Here is a 23,226-nt window from a genome sequence, read left to right on the forward strand (position 1 = left end):
ACACACTAAACTCAAAACAATAAACAGATGTAGAGCCGTGGAATAAGCGAAGCGTCCGCTGTGATACGGCTAGTTCAACCAACTTCAGCAATCAAATCCCAACAGAGTAAAGTAGCTTCTCAGTAGCAGATAAAGCCGGCTTTCGAAGCGAAAAAGCTAATTTCCCTATTTGCACCTGCTGCTTATAAAGGCACCTGGCGGGGCGGCGCCAGCATTATGCAAATATCTCAATGCCAAGTTCATTGGCGTTTTAGTAGTATACGAAGCAGATTGGTCTCTCTAAGCGAGTTCCCAATTCGTCGGTCACGACGTGACGTCGTAGTGACCGACTGAAAGGGAACTAGACTTATTTTCTTATGTCATTTTGCTCATCAAGAAAATGCATCTTGATTTAAGAATTTTTAGATATTTCTACCGAAAACAAGACAAAATACTAAGTAAGAAATTCAGATTTTCAAGAAAAAATTTCTTAGTAAAATATCAAAAAATTCTTAAATTAGGATGCTTTTTCTTGATGTGCAAAAATCTAGTTTTTAGACCAAAAATATCAAATTTAAGTGATTTTGTGCATTAAACAAGCAAAAAAAATCTGCCAATGGGGTAAGCAATTGTTTCTTGAATTTTTCCCAAATTTAGTGTTTAAGAAAAAAGATTTTTTTGCTTACCCCATTGGCAGATTTTTTTTTGATTGTTTTATGCATAAAATCACTTAAATTTGGTATTTTTTGTCTAAAAACTAGACTTATTTTCTTAGGTAATTTTGCTCATTAGGAAAGGCATCTTAATTTAAGAGTTTTTAGATATTTTTACTGAAAACAAGGCAAAAATACAAAGAACATTTTTTCTTGAAAATAATTTTTGCAGTGTATGACTAGTTTTGTGGTCACATATGTTGCGTTGTGTGAATTTCATTGTAATCATTGACTTAACGTGCTGCTGTTATCTACAATATGGTGCTTTGGCACTGTTTGGTTGAGCTGGTGTTGCAGGGACTGTTACATGTGCAGTTGACATTGTTGATGGTTTTATGCTGAGTATTTTTGTGTTGTTGACCGGCCTACACTATGCCCATTTTTGATGCGCCGTTATTCAATATTTTTCCCATCCTGCTGTAATGTTTTTTCATCGGATTTTTTTGTCCCCACCACTTTTCAACACAAACTGACGCCCCTGGATGCACCAAGGAGCATCTTTTAAATTACAAAAGACTTGCGATGTCAAAATAAAAGACATGATTTCAATACAGTTACATTACACAGGGTGCTTGTTAAAGGAACATAAATCAGCACATAAACTTGTACAATTTACAGCAGGCTAGGTCAATTTTATTACATTAAATTGCAATGCATCTTGCTAACATTAGTATCTGAACCCCGTACAAGAAAGTGCATTGACCTTTCATCAAATGTCCCTAAAATGGATGCTTCTGATATAAATCTGAACCAAGAAAAAATGCTTGATTGATTGACTCATGACTTAAGGGCAGTTGCCGCGAGCGACTCTCCTTTCCTTTAATACGTTTTTTGGAGCTCAGTCAAAAATGTTTTTAGAGGTCTAAATTTCAACGGACGAGAAACTGGAATGTTGCGCTGGCCTCCAATTTACGTCGTCTCTCGACTATCAAATGCATCTCTAATTCAAAGATTCTGACTCAACACCAACAAAACTGATAAAATTCTTATTTTTGGAGCATTGAGCACTAGGCGAAAGTACTTTACCAGACAGTAACCAGAGAAAGCACGGATGATTGAAGTAAGCTAAGATGCTAATATGTGATTTCAGTAGAAATTATTTAAATGCAATTTACAGTCGGACCCTTTCCAGGAAAGCCATTAAAGATTGTTTTCTCCGGCTTGCCCTTGTCTGATTGTTGCGAGAGAAGTGACATGTTGTCGGCAGGAATTCCGGTGGTAAACAAATCAACACCTCGGCAGACAAGATTAACAAAGGCTTGACTTGATCAGAGGAGGACTCCAGATGATTCTCACGAAGAAAAACGCATTATATAAACTGACTGAGCTGTTCGGGCAAAGTTAAATCAAAATATTACACTCACGTGGCTGCAGGGGGAAACAGGTAAAGTGAGACACTTAAATGGTGTTTGCATGACAGTTTTTTTTTTTTACTGAAAAGTTTAAAACTGTATAAAAAATTATATTGTTATCGTCTGGGTGTAAACTGCAATGACGCAAACTTGTAAAATGTGTGACATCATGTGCCTGCAAACGCTTCAGACATCATGTGACATTACCATCTACTGGCCTGGCATGTATAATACCAACATGATCTCACGGAAAGTTGTGTTATAGTCATAAAAAATTTGATTCATTTATTTGTGTCCATAGCACAGAATTCTGTTTTTTTTGTGCCTTGAGCACGAATTTCTATAAATCGTTTTTATGTCCCTGGCACTACTTTCTTTTTTGTGTAATTTTATGTAGTTTTCTCTCTTTTTTTTTCTATTTTTAAATCATTGTCACTTGGGGTTAGATTTGGGGTTTGGGTAAGGATGTACTTTTATGTATTGGTTTCTACATGTTTTTCTTTCACTTTTAAAACTAGTCTCGCCTGGAGTTGGGGTTTGAGTTGGGGTTTGGGTTAGGATGTCTAAAAATGTAACAGAAAGTGATTCTAACCCCAAGCGACAACAGTAACTAAATAGGAAAAACAATGAAAAAACAATACATCAAATGAAACGAAAATGAAAGTGTGCCACGGACACGAAAAACTATTCAAAGAAATTTGTTTGAATGACACGGAAAAAAAAAACATTCATGCTCAAGATCTGAATTTTGTGCCATAGACACAAATAAATTAATATTTTTTTCCTGACTATAACACGACCTGCCGTGGAGTCTGTCTGATAATACAGCTTATTCGTTTTGTTGATATGTGAACAGGATATTTTTCACAATGTTGTCATTTGTATGCAAAACTTCAAAAAGTCAAATTATAAATTTTTGAGTTTTTAGTACACAGTTGTCATGTTATGTACAGTACCCTTAGGGACGTCGCACACTGGACGAGAAGCACTCATCTAAGCATGTATCTAAAAATCGAACACATTATTTTCTGTGAGTGTACACACACTGGCGGTGCTTGATGGTGGCTGTCCACTGTGACTCTGGACGCAGCCCAAATCCCTGCTACTCACATAGTTTAACATTAAATAACATAATATGTCCCAAATAGTTAAGGCTGCTAACACATATTTTGCATCTGGAAGTAGCATCTCGTAGTGTTGTGGGTCTCAAGACCACTTTTTAAAGGTCTTGGTCTCATCTTGGAATCGACCACATTTTTACTCGGTCTCGTCTTGGTCTCAGACAAAGAGGACTCTGAATTTTATTTCAAGACCGACAACTGATGGCACATCAAAAATTTATTTTTTATCATCAATTTTATGCAGTTTATTCAGGTTTGGCATATGATGTTAGCATTGTTTAAGCATTGTTTAAGTTTCTCCTAATGACAATTTTTCTAATTTTATTACTAAAAACACCGGCATTGTGTTAAGTGGATGGCAAGCCATGGAAAGACAGTTCAGAATAAATGGTTAATTTGATTTCAGCTCTTTAGTGTTTGTTCACTTTTATTTGCTTATAGACAAAGATAAATTCCAACATATCTGCAATGCCTTTGATTATTTTATCAACTTCTCTGATGGCATACACACACACACATACACACACACAGACAAGAAGTGCCTAATCATATCCATATTCCACATTTTATCATAAGTGTTTTAATGCAGTGACTTGCAATGGTCTTAGTCTGGACTTGGTCCCGGCCTGTTTTGGTCTTGGTCTTGACTTGGTCTTGACCCTTTAAAGTCTTGGTCTTGTTTCGGTCTCGGCCTGTCTTGGTATTGGTCATGACTTGGTCTCGATTTAGGTAGTCTTAACTACAACACTAGCATCTCGTATCTGCGTGTTGTCCTACACGCAACGCAATGCTCTGCTGTGCTTCTTGTCTGGTATGTGACCTCCTTTAGGCTTAATATTTTATCATTATGGATAATTTTATCACTAAAACTCAACTAAAACAATTTTTACTAAAAGGTTTATGCTATGAGTGAAAGATGAAATAGATTAAGTTATATATATCCTATACTGTAAAGCAACACTAATAAAAATATGAGTCTTAGATAAGTCTTATTTTATTATTTTTCTATTATATCATTGTGTGTGTTTTATGTGTGTTTGAAGACATCTAACTCTTATCCATTAATAAATACTATATCTTACAGCAATCTTGATACAAATAGCAATTTCAGCTGATGTCACAAGTCTCAAATGTGTTATTAAATGCTTTGCACAATAAATAATCATTCAAAGCAGAAGTGCCGCACAAACCTCCAGTGAGCAGCCAAAGGCGACAGGGGCAAGGAAAAACTTCTTGGGATGGGTGAGCGAGTAACCATAGGAGAAACCCAAACTCTGCTGTGGGATCCCATCTCCTCAGGCTGCCACACATTTAAAGAAATTACAGCAGAATCACATTTTCCACCATTATATAGGTTTAAATATGTTTTATTTTCATTTGTCCAAATAAGCTGCCATTTATTTCATGAACTTTTAATGAAGAATATTTAGATTAAAAACTGCCCCAGCATTCCATGTCAGGAAAGCAATTCAATTCCCTGCAATTAAAAGCAATTCCAGTGAAGGATTTGACCTTTTGTAATTTCTTTCTCAAGTTGTTTTTTGTCTGTCAGGGGTTGTCTAATGGAATACAGTTACCTTTTGCCAAGGTCTCTATAGTGCAGTCTTTCTTTCTTTCTTTCTTTCTTTCTTTCTTTTTTTTCTTTCTTTCTTTATATGAGGGCAGGCTAAGCTCTGGGTCACATTGCATGAATTTAGCTTTAAATAATTCACATGCAGGTCTATGGGTTAACTACCCTGGGGCAGAGGAACCATGACTGTTTGAAGGACTATCAAATTGCAATATTTGTTGTCTCAGAGGTAACCTTGCCTTGATTAAGGCAGTGCCCAAAAAAGGCAGATCATTGGACTTTTCAGCACGGATGAAATCACCGCTTTACAGTAAAATCCAATAGAGGTGAGTTGGAATTCATCTTAACTGAGAAAGCCGCTGAAACAAATCCATTCCAGTCCTCTATAACAGACTGAGCAGACCAGATCGGTTCTTATTTCAGATTAGAATGACGAATGGCTTTAATGCGAAAATCATCAGCAATTATTTGCACACGGGAAACAGATGTGCCCTCTAAATGCAGTAACAAAAACACATTGGGTTGTATATATTTTGCACAACATCATCCAGTTACAGCCCTCAGTCTTGATAGTCAGAGTAAAGTGGCTATGTGTCAGACTCTCTGGTGTGGTAAAAAAGCAATTGTACTGTAATCCATATCTCTCACTGACTGTAATTGCTCCCTTGAGTCTCATACTCACACAAGTATGTGAGAACATGTGGTCAGTGAACCCTGGATACAATGAAAACGACTAGGATCAAAAGAGCCATCATCGAGAAGCTCATGGGAAGGAACTAGACATGTCATCTTCAGTTATAACACATCCAAAAGTGCGACAGGGTCAGAAACTTTCAGTGTTTACTATAGAAAACTATAGGAAAGAGAAAAACATCACAAATGAAATCTAAATTATCTGAGCTACGCTATCAACATTTATTTGTATGCCAACAATTATGTTTTTCTCTTAGGCAATTTAAAGAGATGAGACAAAATTATTCTGCAAATGCAATATAACTGGAAACTTAAATCTCATAAACAGCTATGAAAAATAGGAGCAATAAGATTTTCCTCTGGGAAATAATACACAACATTCAATACTGTATCTGTTCCTCTTTACTTTAAAGCAGTAAGTATCTATACTGCAAGTCAAGAGGAACTTTGAGTGCTGTAAAAAGGGAAAGTACGATCTACTTAAATTACTGCAACTGGTAAAAAATGTAGTTTTGTCAACTTGAATTTATTCACTTTAAAATTTCTTTAATTGGTAACACTTAAAAATGTAAGCTTTTTCAACGTAAATGTTGTACTGAAAGTACGAGTATTTAATAAAAATAAAAAAAATTCTTGTGCATACAGCCAGCCTCAAAAGCATCTGCCTCTGAAAATAAAATCATTCCAGGTAAAACCGTTTATAGCTGTATACCTGCAACTGCTAGCACTGGAATAGCAGAGGCATTGCATCTCACCCCATTTCGTCAATATTTGACGACACTTGACCATTCGTCATATGTTGACGTGAAGGGTATACCTTTCGCGTCATTTTTTGACGAACTGGGGACTTCAATACTATTACGTCCGTTGCATTCTCTTTCCTATTTTATTACCATTTGCGCGTCGGTTTAGGGTTAGATTTACATAATGACATCCCTACCCAAACCTAACTCTAACCCCAACGCCAGGTGACAACTGTTTCTAACCCCAACGCCAGGTGACAACTGTTTAATTTCGCGTACACTGTTTAATTTCGCGTACACTGTTTAATTTTGCGTAATCTAACCCTAAACCGACGCGCAAATGGTAATAAAATAGGAAAGAGAATGCAACGGACGTAATAGTATTGAAGTCCCCAGTTCGTCAAAAAATGACGCGAAAGGTATACCCTTCACGTCAACATATGACGAATGGTCAAGTGTCGTCAAATATTGACGAAATGGGGTGAGACTGTGTTATTGCATCAGTGGCATGTGGTGACAAGGCAACGTCTTCCCTCTACATTGTTTTGAAAGTCCATGATCCAGTTAAGTTAACACAGTTTCTGGAATACAAGTTTATGAAACAACATTTACTGTATACTTTTGATTATATTTATGGATTCAGCAGAAGCTTTCATCCAAAGCAGCTTACAGTGCATTAATTTAATTAATTAAAATTTTTTTTTCAATAAATCAATGCTATTGGTCACCCTTTATGTCTGTCTGTTTGTCTATATTAAGCCAATTAAATGTATTAAAAAAGACTTTTGACAAAATCTTTTTGGATCCGCTCAAACTGTCAGTCAAATTGTCTTGTTTGAGTACAGCGTCTCTTTACAAAAGAAACTCTAGTATGTCTATAACGACTCATATTTTACGAATTTGAGCAGGAACGGATTATCCATAGATGGAATTGGGCGAGAACGGGAGAACTTCTAGCCTACATTAACACCAAAAACATTATAGATGAGAATGAAGGTCATTCTTTTCTGTAATGCAGTTATTTTGGGAAAAAAATTAATAATTGCAGGCTGATTTAAGGTGTGCCCTAAATTTTCTGCTTGCTCTCCAAAAAATGTTCTCTATTAAATTTCTATTAAAAATAAAACCAAACAGAATAGCTAAAAAATATTGTTCTTTATATATTTACTTTATGCAAAGCAGAGAGAAAAATGAAAATGTATATATTACACAATTAAATAAGAGGGAGTACACAAGAGCAAATCAGACAAGAGAAATTTTATTTTTAATTTATTAATAGTATTTTTTTTCAATAATTAAAAATATAAAGCTTTTTAGATGATTATTATGCTATTTATTTGGAGAAGTTTAAGTTTCAGCTCATGCCCCTAAAAAGGTCTGTGCAAGGCCCTGGTGCTAATATAAACGTTATTATTTTATATAAACATAGAAACAATTACATTTTATTATAACAAGTCACATCATTTTACAAACATTTTAAATGCTGCTTTTAATTAATAGTAGTTTTTAAAAATGAAAGCTTATTTTTATTTTACTTTTATGTCCTTTTGGAGCTTGGCACTTTTAGACCCCACTTACTTTCTTTGCATAAGCAAAAACAGCTGAGACATTCATCAAAATATTAGTTTTGTTCCTAGCAAAAGAGTTTTGCCCCAATGAATTACACAATCTGGTTTGATTCTCTTTTAGTCCCCGTGAAACAAATTTGAAGTTTGTTGGCTTTTAATATGAATATGTTAGCCTTAAGGATATTTATAAACTAGTCTGCTCCAAAACATTAATAAAATTTGCATTTAGAAAATATACTGTATGTATTAAAAACTTAAAGTCTCTCACTTTTGCCATTATGGATCAACGTTTTTTTATATCATCATTCTGCACTTCAGCTTCTCAATATTAATATTAATATTAATATTAATATTAATATTAGTTATATTGACAAGAGATAAGTTGCTACAACTTATAAAATTTATTTGAACTATATTGTATAAGTTACAAAAACTCATCACTAGTCAAGATAAAAATAAAAAATCCAAAAATTTTTACAGTGCATAAGATTCAGGCCATGAGGTAAACTTAATTCTATTGGCTATTTAAAAAATGAGAGGAGCCACTTAAAATGTATATATATATATATATATATATATATATATATATCTTCCTGTATTAGTGGAAAATATGTCAGCACGTCAAACAAAGCTGCGCATTTCAGTTCACTTCAGTGGGTCTTTAAAGACAGATGACATTGCAGGTTTTAAATTGAGGCTGAATGCAGAACAATTGATTCTTATGACTATGTCATATTCCTCATTCCAGCCCCTCCGGTATAACAAAAAGAATAGAATATGTGATAAGCCAACATCAGCGACATTTCATAAATCGACATTTGAGCAACATTTGAGCGATTGCTTCACTACAATCCCGAGGTGTCCACGTGAAGCCTCCGACCACCTGGGAAATCATTCTTTAGGCGTCTATAGACTCTCTCGCTTCACTGCTTCATCTGCAGGCGAGGGCCAGCGGTTACAGGCAGGCCTCACAGTGCACATTAAGATGAAGAGCCGAGGAGACGCTGTGGAGGGAGGGAAGGGCTTTCTTGGTGATGAAGGTGAATGCATATTCATGTAGTGTTGCCAGAATCAGGACGTTGAAACAGCGGAGGCTCACGGGAGGGGCTGGGAGCCAACATGGTGGCAATCGTGAGGAGCGAGGTTCGTCTCTAGATGGAGATCACAGTGATGAAAGATGAAGTGTAAGCAGCCATCTGAAACTAACAGACAGGCTGATCACTGAGCACAAAGCTGCCAATGCCAAACTCTCCCTCTCTCTCTCTCTCTCTCTCTCTCTCTCTCTCTCTCTCTCTCTCTCTCTCTTTCTCTCTCTCTCTCTCTCTCTCTCTCTCTCTCTCTCTCTCTCTCTTTCTCTCTTACACACACTCTCAACTTAAAAGTTCAGCTTATATACAGTTCATTTGCTCCTTCATCAGAGGCAAGCATATTAATGAACAAAAACCAGACCCAATGTTTATTAATCATGTCTCTGAAGACTCTCTGTGCCACAATCTGTCTGATAAGCCTCTATTCAGCATACTATTATACTTAAAGGTTATTACGTTTTACAATCTCCAGTGATTGGGGTGCGAGAATGCAATATCATGATGAAACGTCTTTGAAATTCATCACATACTTACAAAAATTCTTGTATAATCTACTTTTTCATATTTATTATGAAAGCTTTTTCATGTTGAGTTTATATAACATATTTATATTATACTTCAATCACACATCTTTACCACACTCGTGTTGACCTTACTGAATCAATAAATCGTTACTCTACTCTGTTCATCTCTTACACTTCAGGGGCAAACGCATTTGAACTTGTTCATGCCATGTTATCATTCATGCAAGATTAAAAAGCAAATGATGACCAGCACAACATGAGTGACCTGGCAGACACACTACACGCGTACCCACGCAATGGGCACTGCAAATCTGCCTGATTCAGGGTGAAAAAACGGAAACCTCTCCGTGACCCCTCTGTTTTAAGGAATATTGTGCTTCCAGGACACGCACGCTTGGGAAGATGCAGTAATTTGATTCAGCATGGCTAAGGGATGTAATCTTAATTAATTTCACTATGTTATTTAATTAAAAACCTGTGCATGAGAGAAATAAATCTGCTGATGGTAATTATTTGCAAATGATCTCGCAAGCAGATTTGGAGAGGCCCAAATGATGTGAAAATCAAAAGAGGCCCCTGCCAGCTCAATCAACCACCTTTCTCACAGGTTAAGGAGGAAATAATATGAGAAGTGCACAAAGTTAAAAAAAATTAAAAATTCTAGAGACCTGTCAAAAGAGACAGAAAGGAGTAGAGGAGATGGCTAATAATAACTAATAATTATATATTTACACCAGAAATATATTTTTTTATGTTATCTGTATGTTAGTCGTCTCCTCTAAGTTAAATTTGTTAGATTGAACAAATATTGATGCCTCATACTGCACTACACAGGTTTTTGTCCAATCAGATGCTCTCTAGGCTGAGAATGGATTTATATAATGATTTCATATTTTATCTTATTGCATATTGATGTAAGTGAAGAACTACAATCAATACACTGCCAAATGGTGGTATGTTAAAGTTTTAGTCTCATTGGTTCTTAAGTGTCTATTGTTGTTATATACAGTACTAGTCGTAATATGTCTGTTTTGGCATGTGACATAAAATAACCAATTTGTTTAAAAATTGACATGACTTGGCGCCATATTGAATGTAGTTCTTTATTTATTATTATCATTAAATAAAATCATATTGTGTCACTTTAGAACAAATGTATTAACCCACTGGAGTTCTACAGATTACTTTATTTAATGGATGGATGTGCTTTTGGCCTCTTTAAAAACTTGCTTACAATTTGACAGCATTACAAAGCAGCGGCGGCTCGTGACTGCTCATCCGAGGGGCGCTAATTCAAAATAAGTGTTCGGAGTGTCATGTGTGTGGTTCCCTTTTCCAAAATATGTGTTCTTTATGAAAAGTGAATTTAATAATTTTGCAATTGACGGAAATCCGTCTAGCGACGGAAAACTTTAATCCATGCACTCACTTAACAGTAAACTGTGATTGCGCATGAGATTATGCGAGTATCTTGCAAACGCGAGCGTCTCTTTTATCATAAACCCTTTAGACGCATCTGCAGCAGTCACTTATTTTGACAAAACAGGTGATGCACACATGATCTCTTGACACGCAAAACACATATTTTGATAAAAGGAACCACACACATGACAGGCCACATACATGTTGCAACGAACTTTGCATCGAGCGCCCTCGAAAAAAGAATACTGGTCGCCAATGTTACAAAGCTAAGAAGTAACAGAATAATATTTAAAATACCTCAGAAGAAGGTCAGATAAAGAAATTTCATTTTTAGGTTAACTATTTCTTTAAGATAAATGTATGAATGTAAATATATTAATATGCTATTGTGTTTCAGTAGAACATACATAAATAAAGATTCAACAAGTCAACAAATCCTGCCATGTGTTTTTTTAAAAAAACAAAAAAAACAACTCTACTACAAGGACAGTGTGGAGTTACTGATGCCAAAGAACAAGCAATGTTTTCCACATGCTGGCTGTGACAATGGTCACCTGTGCTGGACTGACCTCGGCTCTCTCCCATCAGCCTTACAGTCCTCCAGCTGTAGCTCCAGTACTCCCCTCTAGCCCTGCAATGCTGGCCTCTTCATTAACACACACACAGCATCCATCAGCCGGTGGGCCTGCAGGGCTGTAAGGCAGGAGGCCACTGTACACAGATGCTGCAGTGTTAAAAGCTGCCCTACAGCAGGTGACACAGAGGGCTGGGTCTCTACCGCAGGATGCCAGAGCACAGAAACCTCTAAATGTGTTTTAAATGAGCCAGGCAGCAGATCTGTGTATAGAGCGCCCTAGGAGCTGGGATTGTGGATTCTAAGAGGATTTAGGAATGTGTTGAATTGGGAAGAAATAAGGGCACTTGCTGTAAAACGTTCGTACAGTATATGGTGTTGTTTACTGACAGTTTAAAGGTAATTTAAATTTAATAATGTCAGGTTGTATTAGTGAATGCTATCACTCACATACAAACAAAGCATTTCCAGCCTGATCTCAGGTATTTTTCAAGAATGTTAGCTAATTCGTATGAATAAAAAAAACAACAACAATGAAACCCCACCCCTAATCCCTGTCATGGGGTGGAAACAAATCATACAAAAATGTAGGTCATACAAATTAATACAAATTAGCCAAGGAGGTTTGTAAAAGGAGGTTTGTAAAATTTTCTCTTAAAAACCTTAGATAAAGGGGCGCTTTCCCAGACAGAGCTTAAGGGCCAGATTTACTAAACCGGGCAAATTAGCAATTTCAAAAAAGCGCAAATGGGAGTGGTAATATCTGCGGGTTATTTACTAAAAAAGCGCAAAAGCTAATTTCCATAATGACCAACACAATCTACTAAGAGCAGCGCAAATTAGTTCAGGGTCACAAAGAAGCAGAGATAATCTTGAGTTCAGTACCACGGACATCGCAGAGGAAAATTCGGGGTGTGTAATCCCAGCTAATGAAGCCAACGTACACTGCAAAGAACTGGAGGAAAAAAATTAAGGTTTATAAGAAGATTTGAAACATCTGATATTGTGTGACTTCTCCTAGTGACTCCTATTTTATTTATTTCAGCAAATACAAAATTAAATGGCTTGGCAAACAATATTTTTGAATTATATGTTCTCTGGTATTCCAAATAAATGGTTATGGTTAAACAATCCTCTGCCTTGTATCACGCGTTCTCTGCTCTCTGTGATGGCTCTTTTTAGCAATAATTGCAGCCATTTCAAGCAAAAAGAATTTAAGACATGCTTTTTTCGGCGTTAAATAATGTCGCAAATACCAGTTAACACATGCACAAATATTAGTGAATCGCTTTGCGTGAATCATTTAAATAATCTCCTCCCAAAAATTTAGCATCTGAAAGGGAAAATCCTAGATTTCTTTAGTAAATCCTGACAGTTGTTATTTAAAGACAAAATAATGGTTTGCGCTGGTGCAAGCTGTTAGTAAATCTGGCCCTTAAGCCCAGGAAACACTACACCATTTTTGGCCGTCCCAGACGAAAGATAACCATCGTGAAACAATTGTCACGATTTCTGTGATCGTGGCTCTTGTGAGAGAGATTCAAAGACTGCCGTTTTCCCGGTCTTGCGTCCAAGATAAGCTACGATACTTTTGTAACAGTGTGTTTGCTGCTACGACCTGTTTACTGGTATTTGTTTACCACTAGCGCATGCTGGTGACGCTGTGATAACGTGTGAAGAAGCCGTCAAAGCCTCCGTGTCATCATCGTACAGTCTACATGCTTGCCGTACCCAAGTTTAAACGATGCATGTCGCACAATGTGATAAGGTAATAATTTTATAGGAGTGCAAAAATCCTGCAGTGTATTCTGGGCTTTAGTCTAGTCCCAGACTAAAATGCATGTTTGAGCTGCCTTAATTTAAAAACATCTTGCACTGATGTATCTTAACATAATTAGTAGCATTGTTTTGTCTCAAAATGCACGTCATTAATGTTTTTAAGGTATGTTTGTAAAAACTTGTAAATGTCCTAACTGTCTATTCCTAGATGAATCTAAACTTCGTCTGGAAAACCACCCCATATTGTTAAAAATTTTATGTTTTTGGAAACTTTTTGGTAGTCAGTCTTTTAAGATTATGTTTATAGTTAAATTACAGTTAAACTCTGCTAGGATGCCTGTGATAAGGAATATTTTCCATTAATCCACATATCAATTATTTTGAGTAATTGGGATAAATGCTGATAAAAATTAAGCTGCTTCTTAGGACTTACATGTTTGTAGAGAAATCTTAGTTTAATATGCATCTTTGAAATGACATTTAGACATTTTAAAGTCTTCTTTAAGCATTCTAAGTGTCCTATATATTTTTATTTGATTATCTTTTGGGGGGCATTGTTTTAAGCATATGTTTAATATTTTTTTTCACTTGTTTACAGTATATATTGTGTCATTCTTGGGTAGTCACCCTGGAGTTAAGACATCTACAAGGTTAAAATATGAAAATTAACCAACACCTGTATGTAAGACTGAAGCTGGGATAAATATGAGATCATTCAGCCATATGGTTTCAAATGATATATTTGTGATATAAGGATTTGGATTATCTTTTGTGTTAAAGTGCAGGGATTCAATATTAAGGTTCATCCTCTCATTGTAAGACATAAACCTGGTATTGAATAGGTTTCAAGCTATTGTGATAATAATCTGATACCTAACTCCAATCTCATTTATTTTATCTCTGTTTTCAAATCGAACGAAATTCATAGTCAATTTAAAGATTTTCACAAACAAATAATGTCCAAAACTGCAGGTCATTAATTCTTGCTGTCCCTCGCCACTCTGTCTTAAATCGAAGAAAACCTGCTTAAAGTTCCAGTAGTTGCTTAGTTTGTCAGGCATACATTAATCATAATTGCGATGGCACTTTCGACTTGGGCCAGTGGAAGAAACAGAGGAACAAACGTCTTTGTGCCAAATTTCCGTGTGTCCAAGACTCAAACCCTCCTGATCCTCTCAGCAGATCTAAACCCTTACATTTCAAACCAATCAGGGCTTGAAAAAGATTATGAGTAATGATAAATTTTAGATGAGTGATCCCACTGGATGCATCCCAAGAATTTAGAAAATTGGCAAAACATAAATAGGAATTAAATGTCCCCAGCTGCTGGAATTCTGCTTGTGGTAAATTTCCCTTCCTCAGGTTTCATGGTGAGCTGGTTGCAGCAGCCAGTTCTTAACAAAGTCCAGTTGTGTTTATGAAACGGCAAACCCAAGCTGCAGGTCAGAAAACTCGGAGGCATGATGGATTGGATCCAATGAGGGAGGAAGCTCGGTGATGTCTTCGGGCCAAACTGAGTTCAGACCGGGCATGCTGTGATTATACGGATGACCAATCGACAGGGATGTGTTTATATGACACAGGTTGGGTCACTGAGAAGGAGCCCCCCCAAAAAAACCCTGACAAGCTTTCGGGGCAGCTCCTAGCGAACTGAGGAAACCGTTAGCTGTTTCAGATCAGGGTCAGTCTTGCATAGCGTTCCAGAAACATCTGACTAACGGGGATTACAAATTTAGTCCTGAAATTCCCTGCGAGCCTCACCGGAGATGTGTAATGTGCTGAATCGACTGTCCCTACTTCTGCAAAGTCATGGATATGTGAGGGGAGTGGAGTTTAATCAATGTCACGCTAATCAAATGTATTGTCATTGTGGTATTAAATTTGAACAGATACGTTCTGACTGCCTGCCCTTCGTTTCTTGCGGGCCGCTCATGATAAATGAAGGTATCCAGTGAGACCAGCACAAATGCGTCCAGGTCTGGGAAAGAGAAACCGTTCTGCTCTCCGTGTGAGAGAAAATCAGTCGCACCCTTTATCCGCATGATGCTGATTTGATCAAACTAGTCATTTCCTCTAAGCCTTTCAGTAATTGAGAAAGACTGAGACCTATAGAACTGGGGACCTTTTTGCTGCTAAAAAGTATATTATAAACAAATGCAGATGATATTTGATTAGTGAATGGGTTGTTGTTTATATAATGAGCTGATCTAATTTTATAGTCACTTGCACACACACACACTCATCAGCTTCATAAATCAAATCCACCACTAATATGACACGCTCACCTGCTATAAACAACTCGGATGTTTAAAGTGTGGATGTAAGTGAGATATTGGAGGGGATTCCCATAGGCATCTCATCAGAAGAAAATATATGTTTCTGTCTACAAATATCCAGTTATGTCTTTAGGAATGTATGATATATATGATGATTTTTGAACATTGATTTGTAACACGCAATGAAGGTTGTTTGACCGAGACCTGAGATGGTAAACTTATTGTTTTCTTCACTATGAGGTTATTTCATTTTAAACAGATCTTCCATCCTTTAGTATAGTAGAGGCTGTTTGTCACTTCCCTCAAATATGGCATATAGGAGTGCTTACTAAGTTAACATTTTCCTTAAGGCATTACGAAGTTTAATCTGTGCAATATTCTGTGATTCCTGTAGCTCAGATGGCAATGCATTATGCTAACAGTGTAAAAACCATAAGTCTGATGACTGATAAAATGTATATCTTGAATGCACTGTCGCATGTATACAAGCATCTTATACATTAATGTAAATTTAACAAATTAAATATTGGAAAAAGGGTGAGTGTTGTGAGGGACCATGTAAAAAGTTCACACATTACACATTACAGTACATGGCATGCTTGGAAGCAACAGCAAATGTCATTTCATGACAACACATTGTGATTATTTTATATCAGCTACACGGCGCCTCAATGTAGCATGTCCAATGTAGGACATGCTATAATAGGTGGTAATAAGCTGCTTGCACCGACAACCCATGGCATTGTTTTTGGAGGAACACATGCTCTTATTTTCTGTATCTTTAATAATTAATATTTTGTGTATAGCCTATATGCAGGGTGCGATTTTTGAAAAAATCAGACGGGGATGTTTTTCAAATATTTTATTTATGAAAATAAGCTATGAACCATGGTCTTATGTTGATTTTTTTAACTGTTGAAATACAATATATATATAGAAATCCCACACTGAGCGAGATTTGAACCACTGGTAAGTGGAAAGTGACAGGAGTGCAAACGTTACAACACTGCAAAAAAAAAGTTTGTTGTACACTGCAAAAAAAATATTTTCAAGAAAAAAAATCTTAGTATTTTTGTCTTGTTTTCAGTAAAAATATCCAAAAATTTTAGTGATTCTGTGCATAAAACAAACAAAAAATCTGCCAATGGGGTAAGCAAATTGTTTTGAATTTAGTGTTTAAGAAAAAAATTCATAATTTTTTTTTGCTTACCCCATTGGCAGATTTTTTTGCTTGTTTTATGCACAAAATCACTTAAATTTGACATTTTTGGTCTAAAAACTAGACTTATTTTCTTGGGTTGTTTTGCTCATCAAAAAAAGCATCTTAATTGAAGAATTTTTAGATACTTTTACTGAAAACAAGACAAAAATACTAAGATTTTTTTTTCTTGAAAATCATTTTTTGCAGTGTATCACCTAGACTAGAAATATTGGTTAATAGACAAATAATTCTATAAAATTCTGTCTATATACTAAAGGTTATAATATTATTTGTCTGTTTTCATGCTGAAATAGACTATTGGTGTTGGAATTTGGAAAGTCAGGGCATGGGTTTAAAAAAAGCATCATGACATAGACGTGCTGTCGAAAGCGCTGACAGTAAAACTCTATTTCTGATTTTACTGTTGTTTGCACTATTGCCTGGCAACATTTTTACTTATATTAAATTATCTTTATTTTAGTGCATTTGATGAACATTAATCATGGTGGGATACATTTTGTCCCGAACGGGGATAAAAAATAATTCATCAGAAGCAGGGATATAAAGACCAGAGGGGGGATAATCCCCCCAGCAAATCGCGCCCTGCCTATATTTAAGAAATAATGTATGAAAGCCTGTGCTGTATCATGAAATAAGTCATGCCTGAAGAGTTTTGTTATTAATAAAGATAAAGCAAAAGCACTAGCCTAGTGTAACTCAATGCTTTTATAAAACAGTTACCACACAATACAAATTTTAAACCAAAAAATATGTATCAATGTAACTTTCATGAATATAATCAGGGTGCGAAAAAAATCAGGGTGTTTTTTTGTGAAAAAAACAGAGGGGGGATGTTTTCATAGGCGTCGATTTCGGAGACGGTGGGTACCCACCATATTTCGTCATGAGTCATTTTGTACCCACCACTAGTTTTAACTTTTTTGACTGTTTTCAGTGGTTATGAAGAGCAATATGAGAGAGAAATTTGGTAATCATTGTCCGACCTAACAAAAATCCATTATAATATTATTATTTTTTATAAAACTGCTCGTGAGGTGTAAACGGGTCTGTAACCAATCAGATAGCGCAGTGGGTGGGACATGGAGCAAGTCTGCACAGTGGTGCGCAGCAGCTGTATCAGAGCCAGCCAAAGTAGCGCATTTTGAAACAAAATTTACTTTAATCAAACCACGGATCCGTGATAAGTTTTGTGATCCGTCTTGCAACTAGTGTAGTAGCACTGATCACTTTGAGGGGGGGATAAAAATAATTAAGCGCAGGGGATAGAGGCAGGGATACATTGACAAGAAAGGGGGATATCCCACGCATCCCCCCCCCCCCGGCAAATCGCACCCTGAATATAATCACTAAAAGTCTTAATTCCGGTGGAAAAATCATGTGTCACATGTTTACCTTGCTAATGGTGCTGTGCTTTGGATGCAGCAGTTTTCATATTGTAAAAAAAAACACAGCTATTGTCCAATCAGAATCAAGGACTGGAACAAACCATTTTGTAAAGCATTATTATTCTCTAAGTTCTATTCTAAATAAAGTTTATTTGAAAGGGTGTTTTAATTTTGCTTTATTTTAGTAAATTAGACAGAATACAAACACAACTTTGTTAAGATGACTTGCTTTATTGCTTTGGATAAAAGTGTCTGCTAAATGCACAAATGTATCTAAATTGAAAACCTAGATAAGGTTTAGACAAAAAGTAGAATGAGCCTTGATGATGTAACTTGAAATTGCTTGTTACCCTCTTGAAGCTTGTCTTCCTGACATCACCGTGAGATATGTTTTGTGTTTCTCATTTGTTGCCTTGAACAGGATTTCCTTCAAAGGTCCCAGCATGACCTCTCTTGACCCTGATATGGCCCTCCAGGGTGCTGTCATGTCACTATTTCATTTAGCAAAGAATGTAGAAGTCTGAAGGACAGAGGTGTGTGTGCATGTCTGCATAAGTGACTCCTACAACCCATATCTTTCAGCAGCATCCCACAGGCCATTAGTGTTGTTTTGAACTTGCCATGTTATAATAGACAGGCTAGTAAAGACTAGCAGACACTTCAGACTAGCAGACACTTCAGTCAGGTGAATTAATGATCATCTTATATTTAGACGCAAGATACAGCATGTCTGTACTGGCAGGCATATTTGGAAAAGGTACAATGAAGCCATGCCTTAGCTGTGTTGATAACAAGAAGTCATATTATATTGTTTTCATATAAATATTCACTGACCCTGAAACTATCAGCATGTCAATTATACCCTTTTGCCTTGAATCCAATCATTTTTGTGAGTTTGGCCGTCTATACACGCTTTGTCTTCATGGTCCTTATCTCAGAGTCCTTTTAATTATTATAATGAATTAGCCTGGACAGTCTTCATTTAAAACTTTAAATTAAAGCGGATTTAAAGCTGACGCAAACATGACGGCACGCTGTAGTTTGAGTTTATTCTCATAGAGTCTTTTATCTAAACGAACAGGAAATGACTCAAGGGCCAAAATTAATAATTCATTGACAGATACATTTTCAAATTTCGAGATGAAAGTTAGTGGGATGAGACGTTGTTGATCCATTTGTACACAATCAAATATTAATCAGAACAGACTGGATCCTTGAAGATGAAAAAAACCTGAGAACAATCTTATTCATGCAAAATGGATGACTAAAAACAACACAGATTTTTCTCCGGCTATGATAATAACAATGGCTGGCCTGTCACATTATGTCCTTTAACACATTAAATTGGTGCATGAAGTGACAGCTAAATCGCTGGACAGAAAGAAGTGTTTAGTGTCGGATCTGCCATCACTGAATGCTTTCATCGATATGTCATTAGACAATAGTGGGCAGAATGGGGTTTAATGAAGAGTTCTCGCAATCTGATTGGTTCCTAATAGCATAGGCTTAACTGCGCATTGTGCTCTGTATACTAAACAGATATTTTGCCACCAGCTCACAATGCTGCATTATTAACTGTCAAACTCAGCGTGTATGAGAGTGCGTGTTTGTGAAAGCTGTCAGTTCGCATTCTATTCTGTGTGAAATTACAATGCACCAGAATGCGAATAAAGTCAAAGACTTCAAAAATACACTACAAACCCTAAGCTTATTTTACCTATAATAAGTCAGGCTTTCAAAAATGACGTGTTAGAATTTACAAATATATGGTGAAATATACAGGTGCTGGTCATATAATTAGAATATCGTCAAAAAGTTGATTTATTTCACTAATACCAAATTCAGTATCTCAGAAAAGTAGAATATCGTGAAAATGTTCAATTTTGAAGACATCTGGTGCCAAACTCTAATCATCTAATTAATTGAAAACACCTGCAAAGGCATTTAAATGGTCTCTTAGTCTAGATTTGTAGGCTACACAATCATGGGGAAGACTGCAGAATTGACAGTTGTCCAAATGACAACCATTTACACCTTGCACAAGGAGGGCAAGACACAAAAGGAGGCTGGCCGTTCAAAGAGCTCTGTGTCCAAGCACAATAATAGAAAGGCGAAGGGAAGGAAAAGATGTGGTAGTAAAAAGTGTACAAGCAATATGGATAACTGCACCCTGGAGAGGAAACAAAATGCATTAAAAAATGTGGGGGAGATTCACAAAGAGTAGACTGCAGCTGGAGTCAGTGCTTCAATAACCACTACGCACAGACGTAAGCAAAACATGGGTTTCACTCTTGAACAACAGACAGCGTCAAAAGCGTTTTGCCTTCAAAAAGGACTGGAATGCTGCTGAGTGGTCCAAAGTTATGTTCTCTGATGAAAGTAAATTTAGCATTTCCATTGAAAATCAGGGTCCCAGAGTCTAGAGAAAGAGAGGTTTTTTGTGAGGTCCAAGCTCAACGCAGCCCTATACCAGGATGTTTTGGAGCACTTCATGCTTCCTGCTGCTGAATGACTTTAAGGAGATGCAGATTTCATTTTCCAACAGGACTTGGCACCCGCACACAGTGCTAAAGCTACCAGTACCTCGTTCAAGGACCATCCCTGTTCTTAATGGGCCAGCAAACTCGCCTGACCTTAACCCCATAGAAAATCTATGGCAGTGGTCACCAATCCTGGTCCTGGAGGGCCGGTGTCTCTGCAGAGTTTAGCTCCAACCCTAATCAAACACACCTGAAACACCATAATTAGCTGTTTCAGGTGTGTATGATTAGGGTTGGAGCTAAACTCTGCAGAGACACCGGCCCTCCAGGACCAGGATTGGTGACCACTGATATATAGGGTATTGTGAAGAGGAAGATGCGATATGCCAGAACCAAGAATGCAGACCAACCTGGGCTCTCAGTGCCACATACTGATTGACTCCATGCCACGTCCATGGAAAACAGTACAATCTCAACATAACACTGACTGTGAAGTTACAGGCATGATGTCTACACCATTTCTTTGACACATTTAAGGGGCAAATTTTCGGACAGGGTTTAGATTAAGCCATGACTAGGCCTTAGATATATTAGGACATATAAGTAGTTTTTACAAGCAGACCTTACAAAAAAAAAACATTACTGGTGTATATTACTGGCTGAGACATAACAATGACATTGATATATTTTAAGATATGTTAGTACAAGCTGTTTTCAGTTAGGACAGCTCAGACAAGCATTTAGGCACGGACTAGACTTAAGCCCTGTCTGGGAAACCACCCCTATGAGTAAAGACATTGTGATCTAATGAAATGTTCATTATTTGACTAAGAAACACAGAGATTATAATGCACATTATCACAAGTTGAGTACTAAACTAAACTAACAAAAAAAAAAAAAAAATTCAAAACAAATTATTATTTAAAAAAATATTTTTGGTCTTCAATGCCTAATTTTGTGTTGCCCTTAATTGAATAGTCCTCTAGTAACAAATGTATGTGTTTTGGCTTTAAATAGACTTTTGGCTTTAAAAAAGGAAATTATAGGTGGGATAGGTTACCGCTTTGGTTGAAAAACAATTCTGAACACCGACTGCAATATCTTGTTTTTTTGAAGGTAAGAAACAGGCACAGCTTACAGAGTGGTGTTTTGGTGTAAAATCAATCATTTTGACAGGAGAAAGTACATTTGATTTTGGCTCTGACGTTCCTGAAAAGGGGTGCATCTATCTTAACAGAACTTTCTACAGCTCCAGGACAAAGAAAAAGAGAAATCCTGTATGTTAAACACAGAGCGCTTGTTAAGTACTAATTCTCTGATCATTATTGTGTGTTTTTTTAGCTAACTGTACAGAGTGCAATTCAATACTGAGCACATGTTAATACAAAGCAAAAAACAGAGGAAGTATATGCTTGTGAAATGTGAAAATAGCTTACAATAGAAGCAAAATATATAAGTCCTTGAAATCCACTTTAAAGTCTTGTGTTATTTACATTATGAAAGATAATTTCATATAACCACGTATTCAAAGAACTTTGTAAATAATCAACAACACGCATTTCCTCTCCAATAGAAAACATATCCATATTATTACATTTACACATTTGGCACACTTTTATCCAAAGCAAATGCATTCAAGTAGTGTGTTTCCTGGGAATCAAACCCACAAACTTTGAGCTCGTAACATAGGAATTGTGTTATCATCGCAAGAATATTTTTGTATTTTAAACAAATATACAGCAGTTGTGGCACCTCCAGCTTTTGAGCTACTGTTTGTTTCTTCATCCACATGACGCAAAGCACCAAACCCTAAGTGCCAGAGCAACTGTTGACTGATTTGTGGAAGAAAAGGTTTGCCATTGGCTTTCCAGTCTCTGTTTTGTATACTGTCACTAGTTTAGTCAAATGATTAGACATGGCTGTGGGATTTTGGTTCGTTTTCTAGAGATAAATGTGTGTTATTGTGGCCTGAATTGAGCAATGCGTGTCTGGATTTGTGTAAAAGCATGTCAAATTTGGCCGTGACAAGACTGTTATGATTTGGTGGGGAATGCGAAAGAAAAAGAGAATTTTGTTATTCTTAAATAGATCAGTTCAGCACATGCTTATCTCAAGCTAACAAATTCCTTCACCGCTCGTGGATACACATTAAGCTAGAAACATGAACATGACCACCTTCAGCACTTTAAAACGTCTGGCCTTCAGCAAACTCTTTCTGTAATTTCCATCAGCCACATTGTGTGAATGCCATGAAATAAAGCAGCTGACCTTCCAGCTTAAAATAATAAATGATCCCGTCAAATTAAACAATAAGAAGCTGAGGTCATGTAACAGCAGAAAAAGTCAATAAACACATACCTGCTGCCGCTCTGACTGTTCAGGAGCAAACCTGATGAATCTTCCACCCACTTGTATTCAGACGACTGCAGGCTGAGACGCGTATCTTCACCGTAGTGGGAGTTCGTGAAATGTAATTATTGGAAACAGTAGTTTAATCTAATGCAGAATTCAAAATAATAGAACAGAAATGGGAAGCTCCACACAAAATTAATGAATGGATGGATATTGGAAAATATTAATGAAAAAAATCTCCATTTACAGCATGCGAAAATACGGGGCAATATTACATCTCGGATAATTATGCTCCCATGCGTTGTGAATAGCACCCAGTATCTGTTTTTATCATGCAAATATTCATTTTTCATTACATTTGCAAGTAGCATAAGGTCTTTATCCA

General features: G+C 36.6%; 1 long non-coding RNA gene across 1 annotated transcript in view; it reads right to left on the minus strand.

Annotated features, from left to right (window-relative positions):
* LOC135739151 (uncharacterized) overlaps window positions 1-22,892 on the minus strand; it is a 35,341-nt gene extending 12,449 nt beyond the window's left edge. The window contains exon 1 of the long non-coding RNA XR_010528840.1: window positions 22,848-22,892. This is a non-coding gene — a long non-coding RNA (uncharacterized lncRNA). The remainder of the gene's footprint in view (window positions 1-22,847) is intronic.
* Between the last annotated feature and the right edge of the window lie 334 nt (window positions 22,893-23,226).

This window comes from Paramisgurnus dabryanus, chromosome 12, assembly GCF_030506205.2.
Source record: "Paramisgurnus dabryanus chromosome 12, PD_genome_1.1, whole genome shotgun sequence".
In the NCBI taxonomy this organism is placed as follows: Eukaryota; Metazoa; Chordata; class Actinopteri; order Cypriniformes; family Cobitidae; genus Paramisgurnus; species Paramisgurnus dabryanus.